Source organism: Pan troglodytes, chromosome 8 (assembly GCF_028858775.2).
Source record: "Pan troglodytes isolate AG18354 chromosome 8, NHGRI_mPanTro3-v2.0_pri, whole genome shotgun sequence".
Classification (NCBI taxonomy): domain Eukaryota; kingdom Metazoa; phylum Chordata; class Mammalia; order Primates; family Hominidae; genus Pan; species Pan troglodytes.
The window spans coordinates 17,463,938-17,482,357 of record NC_072406.2 but is presented as its reverse complement, the minus strand read 5'-3'; positions in this window follow the sequence as shown (position 1 = coordinate 17,482,357).

Sequence of the window (18,420 nt, the reverse complement as noted above, 5' to 3'; positions counted from 1 at the left end):
TTTGTTACCAATAAGAAAAGGCAATAAGACAGGGAGGTTCTATTACGATGTCATTCATGGGAAAATGGTAGACAGGACAGAATCTTTGCTGGCTCCCTAGTTGCTGCCTTGGAATGTTACTCTTGGAAAACAGTGGCTACAGAGTCATGTCTTTCTCCATAACTTTAATTTACCTAAAGAAAAGCTTTGAGTGCTACTGAGTTGGGAATGAAAAACCTAGAGAATGTTCTGTCCTGTGGGAGCAAGGAGTATAGTTAGTCCCTTTATTACTACCCAAAGGGGCATGAGGCTTCACCCTCCTTGGGCTCCCTAGGGACTTATAATGCCTTCCTGTAATTATCAGGCCAGTTAATTAAATAGTAATCCACTTAATTCGGTTAACATCAGATTTGTCCTAGGGATCTTGTTACATCCTTTTGTATACTAAAAGAGAAAAAGAAAAAAAAAAGATTTGCTTCTCTTTCAATATTCCTGGGAAATTGGATATCCACATGGAAAAGGCAGACCTCTAGTTCACAACAGATAAAAAATAAATTTTACTCAATGTGAAATTAAATGTAAAAAATAAAACTTCAACATTGTAGAAGAAAATATAGAAAAAGCTCTTTAGGTCTGTGAAGGAGAAAAGAATTATCGAAATCAGGCCATAAAGAAAATGTACAAGTCTTAAAGGCAATAAATATATAAATAGAGTTTAACCTCTGAAACACTTGACTGAATGTTCTGTGGTAAAAACAACAAACCAGCCATTGAAGGGAAGAACAGATTGACAGTGCATATAACATAGAAAGAAGTAGTAATCAAACTATTTAAAATTGCCTAATAAATCAAACAGAAATGACCAAAGAAGGAAAAAAAACATTGAAGGATAAGAATAAGCAATTGACAGAAGAAGAATTTGTAATGGTCAATAAAGAGATGTAGTAATTTTTAAATTATAATAAACAATGGAAATAAACAGAATGCCCATTAGCAGGATAGGTGAATATACATATTGTTGTACGGTCATAAACTGGAGCGTATTATTCCCTAGATTTTTGTATTTCTGAAACTGTTTATTAAAATAGTCTTAGTCTCTCTAACAATTTAAACAAAGCCACTAAAAGGACCTGGTGCTATATTGTAAATTAAAATTTACATGCCAGTGGAAAGAATTGAATTAAGCATAGTTCAGTTTGCATTTTTTTGAAGCAATGTATTTTTAAAGACAAAATAACTGAGCTAAGATAACTAAATTTATATAAAAGAAAATGGCTGTTTCTGCTAAATAGCCTGTTGCATTTGAAATCTTTGCTATCTCTGTGGAGACCAGGAGCAATCTAAATGGAAATAAAGTAACTTTATAATTGTAAATGTGTATTTGAGTGAAAGCTAACTTTAGGGAATAGTAGAGAGTAAACTGGGTATTCACAGGTAAAGAGAGATAATTTCTAGAACAAAAAATGTCAGCCAGAAGATATGGGCCAAATATTAGTGTCCTCGTTTGGATTTTAATGAAGTTGTCAAATTTATGGGCTATGATAACTTATAATGGGCAAAAGAATGTTAAGTAGTCTAGATGGGAGAGGGCAGAAATTACAACAACAACAAAATTCAGACACCAAATGATGACACAATCTTCCAAATTATAAATCTGATCTCATTTTTATTCAGTGACATTTGATATCTCTCAACTTTCCATACTTTAATATATTCAGTAGTAAATTTGATAGGATTGAAAAAAAGACACTATAATTCCAAAGTCTTTTGCATAGATCATTTCTGAGAATCTATGCCTAACCTAACCTCATTTCCAGAAACTTCTCATGCTGCCCCATGTCTCAGGTGAGTTGAATGGAAAAAAAGACGCGATTAACTGCTCTAATATTTTATTTAAATTTAATATAAGCATTTGCCATTAGTTTACAAGTAAATGCTTTAATACGTCAAGATTCGTAGAGAAGATTCTGAATCTTGAATTTTGTCGATGACTCAGTGTTAGGGAAAATCTAGAACAGCAGGGTCCCACCTCACGGTGACAAGAGATGGAATGTCCTAATCGTTTAATTATTGGTTGTAAAATCTATCCCTTGCAAAAACAGGGAGGCTTTTACGACGGCATTGTGTCTGCCTGCTAGCGCCCCAGGCAGCTTCGCAGAGCTTCCCAGTGCAGATGAGATGGTGGAGACTGCTTTTGTGATGATTTTCCAGAGTTTGTTTATTCATTTGTTCAAATAACATTGACTATGTGGAAATAATTATTTGGTGCCATTAAGAGATTGATTGTGTCTCATTCTTAAAAGTTATAGACTTTATAAACAAATGTTATCATTATATTAAATAAATACTAATTTAAAATACAATAACAATTACATTATAATAAATACTATAAACAAATAACAGAAAAATTATACATCTTGTCAGTCCAATCAACTGTAAAATAATATTACATGAGATACTGCCATAATACTTTCCAAGTTTCAAAACTGAAATCGATTAAACCTGTTTGAAAACCTATATACATGCGTTAAGCAAGGTGCTACAGCTTATTTCTCTACTAGCTGGCTGTGACTTTCCCTTTCATTTTCCCTATTTACTCTATTAGTGAGGAGCCCCTTATCTCGTATTTTAGGTCCACATTTGTACATAGTTCACAACAGGAGTTAGTAAATAAAAGCTGCTGAGAGCAGTACTTTAATTTCTCCCTGAAGCTCATTCATCTGGGAGGTAGCCAGCCTCTGTTACACCACAAAGACCCGGCTTCAAGCTTCCCGCCTTATTTTATGAGAACATCAGCCTCTCAAGTCCAGCTCATTATTTTGTTTCTTAAGCTACATCAGTATAGAAACAGAAGGAAAAGTGGAGGAAGTTAGGAGAATAGACCCTGAGTGTAGCAAGTAGTAAAGGTTGACAATCTGCTGGAGGAAAGTCAGCATGCAAAAGTCCAGAGATAGCTAAAACACACAGTACGAGGGGGAGTGGACATGAAGGGCAACCCAGACAGTCCGGATGCTTAGCTGAGTGAGCATCAGCCACCCCAAAGCCTCACTCATCTCAAACACGTTGATTTTCTCTATTGTATACCCCACACCTCACCATGAATGGAGAGTTGCTGTGGTTGATTTCACTCCTGAGTTACCATTTCTACAGATTTCACCAACAAGAACGTGAGTGATTGTTTCAGTATTGACCTAAATTTGACTCTTGGGGTTGAGATAGTTTTCTCAATGAACTGAGTTTGAACCCTGGTGGCAAGGTGGGTGCCAGGCGGTGTTGATGGTAGGACAACCCAGAGCTGTGATGACTCCCCAAGAGCACGGCCTATGAAACCTCATGGACTTGGAGTGTTGTTGATGGAACATCCAAAGCATTGCATGAGATTCTCAACCATAAGGGATGGTCAAAATTAGTGTCGTATAAGAAGATACAATCAATTTTCACAGTCACTTCACTTTTAAGGAGGTAGAGTCAGATGTCCTGGAAAATAAGAGAAAACTAGGAGAAAATGAAAATGAAAGCCAAAATGGATCTCTTTGTGCAATATGTTCAGAGCATTAGAGAGTAGAGTAAAATGGTAATTCACAGAACTCCTTACCCATGAAATGAATATTTTGTGAGCAGGTTAGTCTTTTTCCATCTATTGAGTCAGAATCTGGGTGAGTCACACACTTCAGGTGACAGATGCCAAAACACCCTCAAAATTAACCAAAGGGTGCTGCTTAGCCTTGCAAAGCAAATACAAATATTCAAACAAACATCTCTCCAAAAGGCACCTCTCCACTTTCCGCTAACTAACCGTCTGTGCTATGTCTTTACCTGAGCCCCATGCTTGGGATGGGAACAGATGTGTTCCTGCGCAGCCCTATTATTTTCGTGTCAGAAGCCTGATTAGAGTGATGGAGAGGTTTATAATGTGTCCTGCTTTCCCCTGTAAAAAACACATTTCTCCTAAAGCCATTTAATATTTCATTGCCAGAATATCCAGTGATATAAAAATTCTGAAACCCTTTATTTTCTGTTGTATAGGTAAGAAAAAGAAAACATCAATTTACAATTTACATGTAAATCCCACAGATATTGCTTAAAATCAAGTAGTAGATAACATAACCTGACAGCCATCATAATGCTCAGCGTTTTATAATTCAAAAAACATAAAAATCAGGTTAAACAAATAGTATTTTTTATTAAATGTCACTCAATCCCAGGGCTGAGAATTCATTTGTGTTTTCCTCCTAGACTCAATCACCACAGTTGCAATCAAAAATCAAAAGACGGCTTTAGTTGGAACCTGGAACCTGCTAATCCTGTCAGGCAGCCTGTGATTCTGGAAGTGAAGGAACAAAAAAAAAAAAAAAAAAAAAAGAGGGAAAATTTCACATAAAATTTCCATATGAGGAAGAAGATGGAAACTTTTGTGTTGTGCGTTCAGTAAAACATGCACTTTCTTAAGCAGGTGGCAAAGAAAGCCTGAGAATCCGGCCTGACTTTTTCATTTTAGAACCCTGCATTTCCCACACAGAGGAGATAGCCATTGCATGGTAGATCCAGCTTGCTCTCATAGCCATTGTGCAAATAAACATACATGTGGCAAGGCAGTGCAGTTTTCAGTTGTTAAAAGTTCTGTCATGCCACGAGATGGAGCAAAGGATAAACGCTGATGTAAACAGGCAACAGGACTCTGACACCACACCCCTGTCTGCACGGAGGATGCTCAGCCCTTACACAACAAGATGTGAGATGCTTCCAGCCACCTCCTGGCCCTGACCCCTGAGCTCCGTGCTCACCCCACTGGAGGTCCTGGCAGTTCTCCGAGCAGGCTGTACCTGTCTGGGGTGATCCTCTCCACTTAATGTTAGACATTAAGTTCCCTGTGAAATCTGTTTTGACTCACTGAGGTTATGAATATTTTATCACAACTATCATCATATACTACCAAATCTCCAATTTTCTTATCTCCATTACTACACTGTGAGCTCCCTGAAGGCTGGACCTGGGTTTGGCACCGAGTGGCACTCATACATACTTCTTGAATAAGAGAATGGATGTACACAGTGGCATGAAATTGATTTGAATTTGTTGGTTTTCTTAAGTGCTAAAGTTGTAGACAGTTCAGTAAAAACTATAAAGCGGTTACCCTGTAAACCATGAGTACTATTAATTGGAACCTCCTTTCTTACATATCCACTTGTGTTTCTGTTAATGTTTCCAAAATAAATAAAGAGCAGGCTAGAGGGAAACCTCCAGTCCTTAGAAACCATGACACAAGAATACATCTGTATTTGCACTCTGAGCAAGAGACTTCCTGTTGTTGTGTAGGTTTCATTAAGAGATCTGGGAAAAATTAGCCTTGTACCAGGATCTGAACTATAGTTTGAAAGTGTTTAGTGGGTACCAATGTTAATGGCATCATTTTTGAATGATATACAGGATATTTTTAAACACTTTCCTTCTGTTCCATTTTTACACTTTCATTATGTTTGCCAGCATTGGGCAGTTGGTTGCATTTACTGAAGTTTGAATAAAAAAATCTAAGATGAGTTACCAAAACACCTGCTAAACTCATCTTGCAAGATTGGTCAATAATAATTTTTATATTAGAGTCTCCCCTCTCTATAGACCTTCAATAATTATTTTTAACATCTGTTTTTCACTTCCAGTGTTATTTTAATTTTACTTCTATATAGGTTTCTATGGATGTCAGATGTTCCAAAATGATTTTTAGTTGTCATAAGCAAAATTGTTGTCATTTTGATAAAATTCCAACAGTGGATTCCAATTTGTTCATTCAAAAATAACATAAATTGCTGGCAAAAGTTGGTAGAAGATATTATATTTATATTTACATGGATTAAGCTGCCAGGAGTGCTATCAGAAAATTTAAATTATCATGGAATGGGATGAAATTTCCCCAAGTCAAAGATACCAACAGAGAGGCAAAGAGAGGTGGTCAGTGGTTAAAGACAGATGAGCAATTAAGGTATTTTCTTTTTAATAAAGATTGAGTTTGTACTTTGTCTTCTTGAAGTCTGGCAGAACATTTCACAGTAGTGGTTGGTGTTTGTAGTTTTGGATTTCCATATTTGAAAACTATACAGTACCTCCATCAGATTTGTTGTAACGGATCCAAATTTGGAAAGTTCTTTACATATTTAAAATGATACATGAGTGGTTCCAGATTCTCCATGGGCCTGATTTCTGGCTGACCAAGGGAATCTCTATTTGTGTCCTTCTCAGGGCTTAGATGCCTGCTGTGCTCACTCCTGCCGAGAGGCACGGCCACCATCTGCAGCTCCTGGCTGCACTTTCTAAACAGCTGCCTGGGTCAGTTCTTTTGACTAAGATATAGCCGAGTTGTACAGTTTACAAATGAATGGAAAATCATCACCCTACCAAGTCTTAAATGGTTATGACTCCACCACTCAAGAAACTTCAGGAATCAACATTTGGTGATCTGAAATACACTGAAGCATCCATGTAGTGATGTTTGTGTGTTAGATTCTGTTCCATTTTCCAATGTCTTCCCCCATTTTCAGTCAACTCTTCATCTCTGCAGTGGTGACTTTAAAACATGTCTACAAATTCCTTGACCGTCTTTCCAGTGGGAGGCAGAGTCTAACTCCCTGTCCCCCGAATGTGGGCTGGCCTTTGGGATGAAAAGAATAAGGTTGAAGTGATGCTGCCCAACTTCTAAACCCAGTTCCTAAAAGGCACCTTTGGCCTTTCTCTCTCGCTCACTCTCTGTCTCGCTCTTTTGGGATGCTTGCTCTGTGGGACTGGCCATTCTAGTGTGAAGAGGCCCAAGTCATCTGGAATAACCAAGTGTAATATTAACATTGTGGTTAATCATAATCTGAATGCTGTGTGATTAGTCCTGGGAATGGAGTAGAGGCTACGTGTTACTTTCCTGGGTAAAACAATAAAAATTTCTGTGTCTCTCTCTTTTTCTATAGCAAATGAGGGTTGGGGATGGGGCCTGTATGGATGGTGCAGGTGGTGTCTTCATCCTGAGGCTTTCTTATAAGACTAACAAACACTTGTACAAATCCTTGCTTTCTTGTTCCTTGTTTTTTTTTTTTTTCTTTCTTTCTGAGACTGAGCCTTGCTCTGTCATCCAGGCTGGAGTGCAGTGATGCGGTGACATGATCTCAGCTCACTGCAACCTCTGCCTCCCTGGTTTAAGCGATTCTCCTGCCTCAGCCTCCCGAGTAGCTGGGATTACAGGCACGTACCACCATGCCTGGCTAATTTTTGATTCTTAGTAAAAAAGGAGTTTCACCATGTTGGCCAGGCTGGTCTCCAACTCCTGACTTCAGGTGATCCGCCCGCCTCAGCCTCCCAAAGTGCAGGGATTACAGGTGTGAACCACTGCACCTGGTCATTTCCTTGTTCCTTAATTATTAAATTTTCAAAGGCAATATATTGAAATATATGGGAATGTAAGAAAATAAAAAATGTAGTCAGAATAAAAACTCTACAGCCTTACTTCCTGCTGACATCATCTGGCCACAATTTTGCTCAAAAAATTCTTGGTACGTTAAGCCATTGTGGCAATTGATTTTCTTCATCACAGATGAATTTTGCTTTTTGTATTTTGCTTCCATTTTTAAGTCTAAATAGAAGATAAATTATATGTTATATAGGGTTTTTCATCTTTTGGTACCTCTGTGTCAAGGATAAATATAAATTGAAGAATTGGAATGACTTTCCCACTGCCAGGAATGGAATGCATTAACATTTAAAATTCACTAATTCTATTGATCTTCTAAGGGAAAAAATTGTTTAAGTTGTTCCTACATCTATCTCTGACTTGTAGGCCCGTGAGAAGCAAAACCACAGCAGGAAGGAAGAATGTGATACTCACTATGTTTAGAAGGGAAGGAGTGGGAAGAGTCCAGTTTCCTTCTATTTTATTCCAAATTCTTTGTTTTTCTGTGCTGTTTCTTTTTTCTTTGCTGAGAAATTGATTATTCTGAATTCCTCCCTCACCCCATCTTGTGCGTTACGTATGATCAGCAGTAAAAAGACCACACATTTGTCCTCAGCTGCTTACCTGCCAAGAGAATCCAGATGAGCTCCAGTATTGCTTTTAATTTCTATGGAACTGACTGTGTAACTCTATTAAGACTGATGACAAAAGAACTATTTTTGGTGCCTCTTAGAAAGAAACACACTGGAGCCTGTTATTTTCAGTAACCCTGCTGTTCAGAGAGAAAAGCACCAACAAAGCTACTTTTTTTTTTTTTTTTTTTTATCAAATATCACTAAATTCTCCTGCCTCTGTGGGTTTATCCTTTAGTCTATACATTTGACCAAAAGTGCAACACATCAAGGCTGAACAAGCTCTGCTGGTTGCCTGATTCCAAAAAAAGGAATCAAGGATGTATTGCACTTTTGTTACCCACAGATTATGAGTCTTGAAAACTTTCTTTTTTGTCATCGAGTGTTTAACAAGGATGTCATTTTAGGATCTTCACGGGAAGTGGTTTGGAAATGTTATCTTTATTCTTCTCAATCTCTGCTTCCACAAACACAAAACCACTTTGGCCGATTCAAATTAAGGTTTGACTGACTTCACCAAGAAAGCTGGAAAAAAACCTATGATGCCAGAATGTTAAGATTTCTCGTAAACCATTCTGTGTATTCGCAACTCAATGGTGTGCATTTAATAACAACAGCAGGCTCAGCCTGTTCAGTCATTAATAATGACTGTGTGGAAAAGAATCCATGGGCTAGTAACTTAGCAAGAAAAAATGAAGTTGAGGGAGCTTGAGTCATCAATGAGAATGGAGTGAACTTATATTAAATCTCTAGCACTACTCTACAGGATAAATGTGAGAAGAACAATGGAGGTATAATTAAGATAATTTGGAGAATAATTTAGGTCAGTTCTGAGAACAGAAGTTAAAATAACTGCAAGCTTTTAAATTTGGGTGATTAATAGACTGCAGTAGCTGTAAAATAAAAAAAAATGATCAGAAAGAGATGTAGAAAGATAGAGTATAGATAAACAAAATTGGGCTATGTAAGATTAGGGAAGAAAAAACTGGTGATGGGAAATAATATTGTCTGAAATATTTGAATAGTGTAATAGAGAGCGTGGTAAACTTATTTCATATTTTATAGGAGAAAGATTTAAGAGGAATAAGAAAAATTAGAGAATCTGGATCAAAACATTAAAAAATATATCTGTCCTAGCAAAACAATAAATTTAGAAGCCTTGGTAAGAAAGCTTCCTCATGAACAACACTAGTGATGTCCAAGTTGAGGTTAATGGGCTCTGAAGTTGCAAGAAGAATTTTTATTTAGAGTGGGAAGCAAGTCATCCTTCACTCCTCCTTGTTCCTGACTTTTTGTTCAGCTCACATTACAATCTGGGACAATGTCTTGTTAATTCTGTATGGTTATGCAGTGAACTAGTGTTTATTGTGTGTTGCACACCAAGTCAGGTACTCAGGTTGCACTGGTGAAGAAACACAGACGTTTCCTGTTCTTATGGGTCTTACATTCTAGTGGGAGTGTGAAACAGTAAATAGAGAAACTAATATATAAAATTATTTGGGGTAATTATACGTGCTGTGGAGAAAAAAAAAAGCTGGCTAATGAGTTAGATGGACTAGGGTAGCTGTTTTGGATAGAGTTTTCAGATATTTTATCTGTGAGAAGTTGATATGTGAGCAAAGGCCTGAATGTGGAGGAGGAGCCAGGTAAGCACATCTCTGAAGAAGAGTTTACAGGCAGAAGGATCATCCTCTAGAGGGCTTGAAAGGAGATTGGGAGGTTTGAGGACAAAGACCATTCTAGTGCACCTGGAGCAGAGTAAGCAGCAGACAGAGTGATGGAGATAAGATTCGGGAGAAAGAAAAAGCACTCAGTCATGCAGGCCAGGGAACATTGCAGCAAGCCAGATGTTACTCTAAGTGGTGTGTTGGAGCCACTGCAGGACTTTTGGAGGTGGTAGTTATGATTCTGGTCACTCTGACTTCTGTGTGCACATCAACTGGGAGCTGGAGGGTGGGGACAAGAGTGAGAAGAGAGTGAAGGGTGAGAAAGCCTTTGAAATGGTCCAGGTGAACATTCACAGTGACTTTGAGAGGAAGGGCAATGTGGAGAAGATAGGGAGGGATGAATCACTGCCACTGCAACAGGGATATGTTTTTGGCAGTTGAACCAAGACATATTGATGAATTGCCTATATGTGCATGAAGGGTCTAGCCAGGAGAAGGGTGGAAAGGGAAAGAAGAGGAACCAAAGTGATTTTAGGTGTTTGTCTTTAGCAACTGAGTGATATGCACAGAAACAAGGAAGAATGGGGAGGAGTAGGCTGTGGGTGTGGCAGGAATTGGGAGAAGATTCAGCTGTCTTGGTTGAGCCCAGTGTGTGGAGTTTACACAATATCCAGGTGGAGATACAGTGTATCTATATCTGTATCTGCCTATAGGTCATGGATGGCTATCCACACACATGGATTTTTTATATTGGACATTTAGAAAACTGAGAATTAAAATATGTATATTTGGTACTGTGAACCCAAAAGTATCTGAGACAGGTCTCAATCAATTTAGAAGGCTATTTTGCCAAGGATAAGGACATACCTGTGACAGCCTCAGGAAGTCCTGATGACATTTACCCAAGGTGGTCAGGGTATAGTTTGCTTTTATACATTTTAGGGAGACACAAAATATCAAACAATACATGTGAGGTTTGCATTGTTTTGATCTGGAATGGTGGTAGAACTTGAAGCAGAAGTTCCAGGTCCTAGGTAGATTTAAACATTTTCTGATTGACAATTGGTTTAAAGAACTATTATCAGTACAAAGGAATTTCTGGGTTACAATAAAGGGTTGTGGATACTCAGGTTTTATCATGCAAACGAAGCCTCCAAGTATAGGCTTTATAGAATAGACTGTAAATATTTCTTATCAGACTTAAGGTTTGTGTTGATGTTAAATGCTGGTCAGCTTTTCCTGAGTTCCAAAAGGGAGGAGAGTATAATAAGGCATGTCTGACTCCCCTCTTCCCTGAACTAGTTTTTCAGGTTAACTTTGGAATGCTTTTGGCAGAGAGGAGGGGTCTATTCAGATGGCTGGCACCGGGGGCCACTTAAAATTATCTTTGGTTGACAGTTTCATCAGTGTATAGAAGGAAAGAGAGGAAATCACCAAAAGAAAGACTGACAATAACAAACAGAGGTCTCAGGACTAAGCCTCCTGAAGAATGGGATTCCCTAGATGGATAGGATGGTCCCACAGAGATTGTCAAGGGTCACGAAGTACAAGTGGAACACAATTTCTACTGTAGCAACATGGAGTCAGAACAAGACGGAAATCGAAGATTGGCTGTTGGACATGGTAAAGTGAAGGTCCTGTGAACACTGAAAAGAAGCAGGTTTGGTGGAGCACTGGGGTGTTTGATTGGAGTGTGTTCAAGAAAGAATGGGGAGGAAGAGTGTGGGTGGCTTTAGCAAGGAGATTTGTTGTTGAGGGGAGCAGAGACAGCAGGCAGCAGTGGAAGAAATAGAAGGCCTGTTTTGAATTTAAGATGAGATGATGTCTGTACGTAGATATGAGGCAGAAACTAATGATGCAGTTATCATCAGAAAAGAATGAATTGCTAGAGCAAAATCTTTGAGCAGACAAGAGGTTATGGCAATGAGTATAGAGATCAGTAGATTTATGGTGGTCAGATAAGGCAGATAAAAGTTTTCATTATATTGCTTTATTTCTTAATGACGTAAAAAGGCAGTTCCTTGGAAAAGCATGACAAAGGGAAAAGACTAAATGCATATGGAGAAAGAGGAAGTTTTGAAATCATGTACTCAAAAAGGGGAAAAGCAAACTTACTAAAGAAATATAAAGGGATTGCTGGACAGTACTGAGGACTTAGTTGATACGTGTGATTCAAAAATAAAGATGAGTCCATTCTTTATGCTGCTTGCATTTAAAAAAATACATTCACATTCAGTTGATCCAGTATGGGTGTAAAGTAGACTGAGGTATACAATTATCTGAGTTACAGTTTTGCCAGGCTGGTATGCACACAAGAGAGAGGCAAGATAACGGAAGGTATTTTTAAGGAAATGTTTGTACTGAGTATATTGATGATGAAAAACCTAAGTTGGGTGGAGAGGAAATGAGGATTAAAAATGGAATATGAACATGGAAAAATTTGCATGAACGTGGTAGGTAGATTCTCAAGATGGTCTCCTTGAGTGACTCTGGTGCTATGGTTGTGTTAAATGACAAAAAAGATTTTGAAGATGTAATTAAGGTTGGTGAGCCATTGACTTTAAAGATAGAAAGATTGTCCAGGTGGGCTTAAGTTAACTTCATGAGTCCTTTAAAAGCAGAGTTTTCTCTGAGGAAGTAGAAGTTTGAGAGATTCCAAGGATGAGAAGGATTTCATGCACCATAATAGGCTTGGAAAAACATGTTATGAGGAGTGTGCACAACCTCCAGGAACTGAGATTGGCCGCTATCTAACAGTCAGGAGGAAAGGAGGACCTTAGGCCTACACCAACTAGGAGCTGAGTTCTTCCAAAAATCTACATGAGTTTGGGAATGTATTGTTCCCTGAGTCTCCTGAGAGAGCTCATCCTGACTCGCACATTGATTTCTGCCTTGTGAGATGGTAAACAGAGAAGACAGTTGAGCCTGCCTGGATTTCTGATCTATAGTCTAGGAACTCAATGATAGGTGTAGTTTTAAGACATTATGTTTGTGATATCTTGTTACACAGAAATAGAAAACTAACACGATGGCCAAAAGATTGTAGATTTTATTGAATTTGAAGGTAAGAAAAAAGGAGGAAGTATCAAATAACCAAATGCTTAAAACTGTAATTTTGGAAGTGAGACTGCTATTGGTGTTACAACAACCTTACAGTGTGAAGAAAAAAGAGATGTTGAGGCAAGTTGTAGGAAAAACTATTTAGAAGACAGAAGATAAGAAGGACCTTGGGTGCCAAGAGCAGAGAGAATGTGGAATTAGACATTTGGCCTTTCTTCCCAGTGACACCCAACGCCATCTACCCCCCACCCCACTATACCTGCATTTCTGGTCCTTACATATTGTGGCCCTAGAAAGCCTTCCTTGTCTTCCCCAGGACAAAATGTGTAGTTTTGTTCCTCCCAAAATTTGATTTCAGAAAAACTAACCAAGTATGACAGCTTGTTCGCTTACCTGTTTTATAAAGCACCTTATAAGTGGGCATTGTATGCTGTTCACCACTCAATATCCAGCACTTGATCAGGATTTCCCATAGGATTGGTTCTCCTTTCTAAATAGAATCCAATGTTTATTAAAATAAAAGCATATTAATGAAAATTCTGAATGTCTAATATTACATATGTATGTGTACATGCATATTCCTTCTTACTTAAATTTAACTTATTTGCATTAGCTGAATGATTTCCCTTACTTCAACAAAGCCTCATTTTGTCAATTTTGTCAGAGCTCCTTGGGGCTCTATTACAAACTAAGATGTACTTTCTGTGTCTGTATTCTGTGTGTTGTCAGAACTAGCACATCCCTAATGTCACGTAACTACTTACGTCCTCCTAATTTGGATATACACTGGTCTGGCCAGAGTGGCTTATTCACCACCTTGGCAAAATCAAACAGATTACATGCACTTTGACAAAAGAAGTGGAGGCATATTTTAAATATTTGTTTTTCAAAGCAGACCAAGCATATATTTTTATGGCTTAAAAATATTAAATCAATTAATCACAGAAATTAAAATGATAATACAAACAAAGCACATAAACTAGAGACACATTCAAGTTTCAATATATTACCATTACAACTCTCACGGCCATTTCAGCAACAATTGGATGTAGTGTCTAGAAACAGACTACATAAAAAAATGAAAGCAATTCATTTTTGTCATGGGGTGAACTTATAATTCAAGTTCCTATCTGTAATTTCCTTTGCTGGTAGTACATTGATCTCAACAGGATTATTGTCTGTGAAATAACAGGGTATAAAATAGAATTTCCCACTGGGACAACGAAATCCTATTGAATAACCCTGAAAGGTGACATCTACCCTGAAGTTTATTATAAGTATACATACCCACTGGATTTGGTCTTTTCTCCTCTGAAAGCCCTGCTTTCACTGGGCCATGTAGGTGGAACCTCAGGCATTAGTATTCCCATCACAGATGTTCAAGGGAATTAAAAACTCAGAGCCTACCAGAATGTTGTGCATACAACAGGAACTTAATAAATGAACATACACATCTATACCTATACAGGCACATTCTTGTCTTTCTTGTAACCTGACTGGGTGACTTCAGTCCTTTAAATACGTAAACTCTAATTTATCCAAGAAGAATTTGTCCTAAGCATTTATAATTATATGCATTCTTTTCACCAAAACAGTCCATTGTAACAGAAAAAATAAAATTACATATCCAAGGCATGCCAAAAAATACACATTTCTAAGCTGAGTGTCTGCCTTAATAAAATATTATGGTAATATTCCCATACCAACAATCATGGCCCTACAATTATTATGTTACGTTGTTCAATATTTTAATGACTGCACAATATTTTCCTTTTTCTATTAAATATAATAAGGTTTGGCACTTACTATGAACTTCCTTCCTGAAGTTCATGCTGTCTAAATGTAAAGCAATATTGATATAATTATTACTTTATCACACATACTTTTGGTGTCATAATAACTCCTTGGATAATTTTGGATCAGTATCATCATGCTGACTACTAATTTACAGGAAAAATGTTCTATTAACTACTTATTGTATTGAAGATAGCCTTTATTTTGTCAAGAAGTATTTGTTATTGTTATAGAGAGTTTTGTGTCAAGATTATTCACATCTATCCAGAGCAGTATTAGAAATACCAGCAGAAGTTTCCTGTAGGACAATAATACCAGCATACAGTGGGTGTATCGGTAAGAAAAGTTCTCTTTCAACTATTCATTCTGTATGATAAATGATCGTTTTTTGGCATCAAACTTGATTTTTCCGAGGAGAATTGCTTCTCTTACCCTGAACCTTCTAATCTTGGCTGGGCTTTGAAGCAGGTGCCTTACCCTCTTCAAACCATACCTGGGCACATGACTTGAATTCTGAAAGAAGTAGCTTAATTTCTGAAAATTAGAGTGAACAGCAGCATTCTGAAAAAAGTGATTATTCCAAGTCCCTAAACCAGCAATCTTCAGAGCTGTCCCAGCTCCCTTCCTTTCTGAGGCTGGCTTTGGCATTTTCTCATTTATTTGAGGTACGCCATGTACTTCCAACACATTCCATTTTTCCTTGTTAGCCAAGTTTCTTCATGTTTCCTGCCAGCAAAGAACTCGAATAGGACAGGCCCTGTAATTGGGCAGGAGCCTATTAGCATGATCTCCAGAGAGGTCTGTAGACAAACTCTCATTCCAGGCTTTCAATTCTAAGCTCAGAAACTGATGTGGACCATGCTCCATTGGTAGGGAGGCTGCTGGTGATAAATGGAAAGAAATCTGTTCCTAGCTGAGCACACTGTGACAGATCTGTGCATGATTATTATACCCTGAACAATTATCATGCTGTGTGATTACATGTTGACAACTTAAAACTAGCCCTAATAAAGGGTTCCCTAACAGATATCTATGCCGCTAGCCTACATGAAGAAATAACTGCCCCAGATTTGATATATATTTTCTCTTATGTATGGGTTTAAAGGAAGAGACTTCTAGGTCTAAAAGGTCATTTGCTCATTCCGACATCATCATGCACAACTGTGTAATTCCTGGTGATGATTTTGGCTTCTGGAAGTTTAAACTTCTGTTCTAGATAAATATTGATTTTTCTATCAGTTGTACCTATTCCGTCGCCTTCCTTCTGCATCTTTATGTATGCAGACCTTGTTTGGTTTTAGTCTTTTAGTTTGAGCAACTAGTAATGTGTCAATCCAATGGCTGATCACTTGTGATTTTTGTATATTGATCCAATTCTAAGTAATCTTTTCATAATTTTGTGTTATGCATTATTTCCTACATTTAAACATAGTAGCCTGCTTATTGTAAGAAAATAATTCAAATATTTAAATGTTAAAAAGTTGCCCTTAATGTTGGTTGTTTATTTGTTTATTTTTGTTTTTAAATAGAATTAGTTACCTATAAGACCTGGTTTCTAAATATAGCCCTTTCAAAAAGCCTTGTAACCATTAATATTCAAACTCAGATGCATTATTTTTTAAGTAGATACTAGCAAAACCTGTTGGGTTAACTCACAGAGTTGTTAAAATTGAATGCTACAGAATCAAAGATTTCTACTCCTGGAAGCAAATTTAGACTACAATAGTCCAAACCTGTCATTTTACAGATATAAAATTGAGGTCCAAAGAGTGTGAGTAAATTGTCAAGATTCGGGAGCTTTAAGGACACTGTAAAGGATATAAAATAGATTCTAAATGTAATGTGCAAACCAATGCAAAACAAGACAAAAAACAAAAAACCCAGAAACTGTAATGTGATGTAAAATGGAAGATTATATGCTTTCCATTAGTTCTTCGAATCAGTTTATTCCTAATATGGCACATAGGGTGATTGAGGAGTAAGATGTGATTTGTGTAAGGGAAAGTACCCAAAGGCTGAGAACTCTGTCTGACAGAATTATAGAGATTGAAAGGAAACCTTTAGGAACGTTGTTTATATTTGACATAGATCACCTGTTTTTATATCTTTTCTATGAAATGATGGCATCTGTTAAAGTTGGAATAGTGAAAAAGAAAAGCGACTTCTGGAATAATTTGCGAGTTTTTACATTTGTATTTATCTTCATTCTTTCCTGAGAGGGAAAAATGAATTTGATAGATTGCATAATGTGTTTGACCTTATTAAGAGATGTTTTGCATTTATACGGAAGAGTTTGAAAAAATTAGAGATCGATGGTTAGAAAACTAGGGACATTTATTCATTCATACTTTAGTTTTTGCCTTTAACACATTTTATAGAGCTCCTCCATCAGGCATTGTTTCAGTGTACCAACAAGACAACGGCTGGGTGGTAGTTTGGGAAGTGTTGCAGCTGGCAGTTTGGAGGAATGGCAAGGGCGTCAGAGGCTGAGGCAGAACAACATTCAGAAGGGCTACAGATAGGCAGAGGGCAATCAGCCCAAGCCAGTGTAGGGCCTGCCCTTGACTACAGTGGAGGTGGGAAATCTTGGCAGGGCTTTGAGCAGAGACTTGTGTGTCAACAGGATCATGCTGGTTGCCCTGTTGAGAATGGAATGTAAGGGCAAGGACAGAAGGAATGTGATGGGTCAGTAGGATTATGTGTGACCTGAAGGGAAGAATTGTTTGTGCCTTGGATGCAACTGTGGTGAAAGGAGCCTAGACTGGGGACATATCTGAGGGTAAACCTGCCACGACTTGCAACCTGGATATGGGATAAAGAAAAGAGTGAAGGGAGAAGTCAAGTTTTTTGGCTTGGGGAAGAGGATGAAGTTCCCATTGGCAAATGTGAACAATTTCCTGCAAGAGGCATTTAGGGACCAGAGTGGAGGTCATGGAGGTGGTGTAAAATCAGAAGTTTCATTTGAAGCATAGTTATGGTAAATATCTATTAGTCATCCAAGTAGACATGTAGGGTGGATGGTCCAATATTCAAGTTAGGATCCAAGAAAGAAGTCCAGGCTGAATACAAAATATGGTGTTATTGGCAAGGAGATGATATTTAAGCCTTGCATGCAATCCAGGTCAGGAAGGGTGTAGGCATGGGTAGGATAGTGGGCTGGTCCAGGGGCTGATCCCCGCATTACTCCAGCCTTTTGTAGGTGAGGAGACAAAGGAAACCAGTGAGAGAGCGGAAGGAGTCACTAGCGAGGTCCAAGGAAAGCCAGTGTTCTGTGGGGTTTTAAAACAAAGTAAAGTGTTTTTAATGAGGGGCAAGTGATCAACTGTGGCAAATGTTGTCATTAACTCACGTATTAGGAAGATAAAAATTATCACTGGATTTAGTAACCTTGTTAAGAGCAATTTTCAGGAAATGGGGCAAAGCTCATCTGAGTAGGTTCAAGAGTGAATGGAAAGAGGATGTGGAGACAGCAAGGGCATGAACTTATTTTGGGAATGTCTTTGAAAAAAAGAGCAGGGAAATGGAATCATAGAAGCTGAAATGGGGTCAGGAGAGGTTTATTTATTAATTTTTTGTATGCCTGTATACTAAATGGAATTATTTAGTAAGAGAAAAAGGAAATAAAAAAAATCATTGCATCTATTTAGTTTTCTAATGAATTTCCCACAAATTAATTTTAACTTTATAGGTCTGTAAAATTTCTCAGCCCTGATCAATTATTAGACAAATTTACGTGTTCACAGAGGGTTGAATGGTCAACAGCTCTCCAGCATGATACAGAAGTTCATGCAATCATTTTCACCCTTATTTCAAAGCTGTGAATCATTTTCCTGAGTAGTGACATTTATGGGACTTTGTGCCT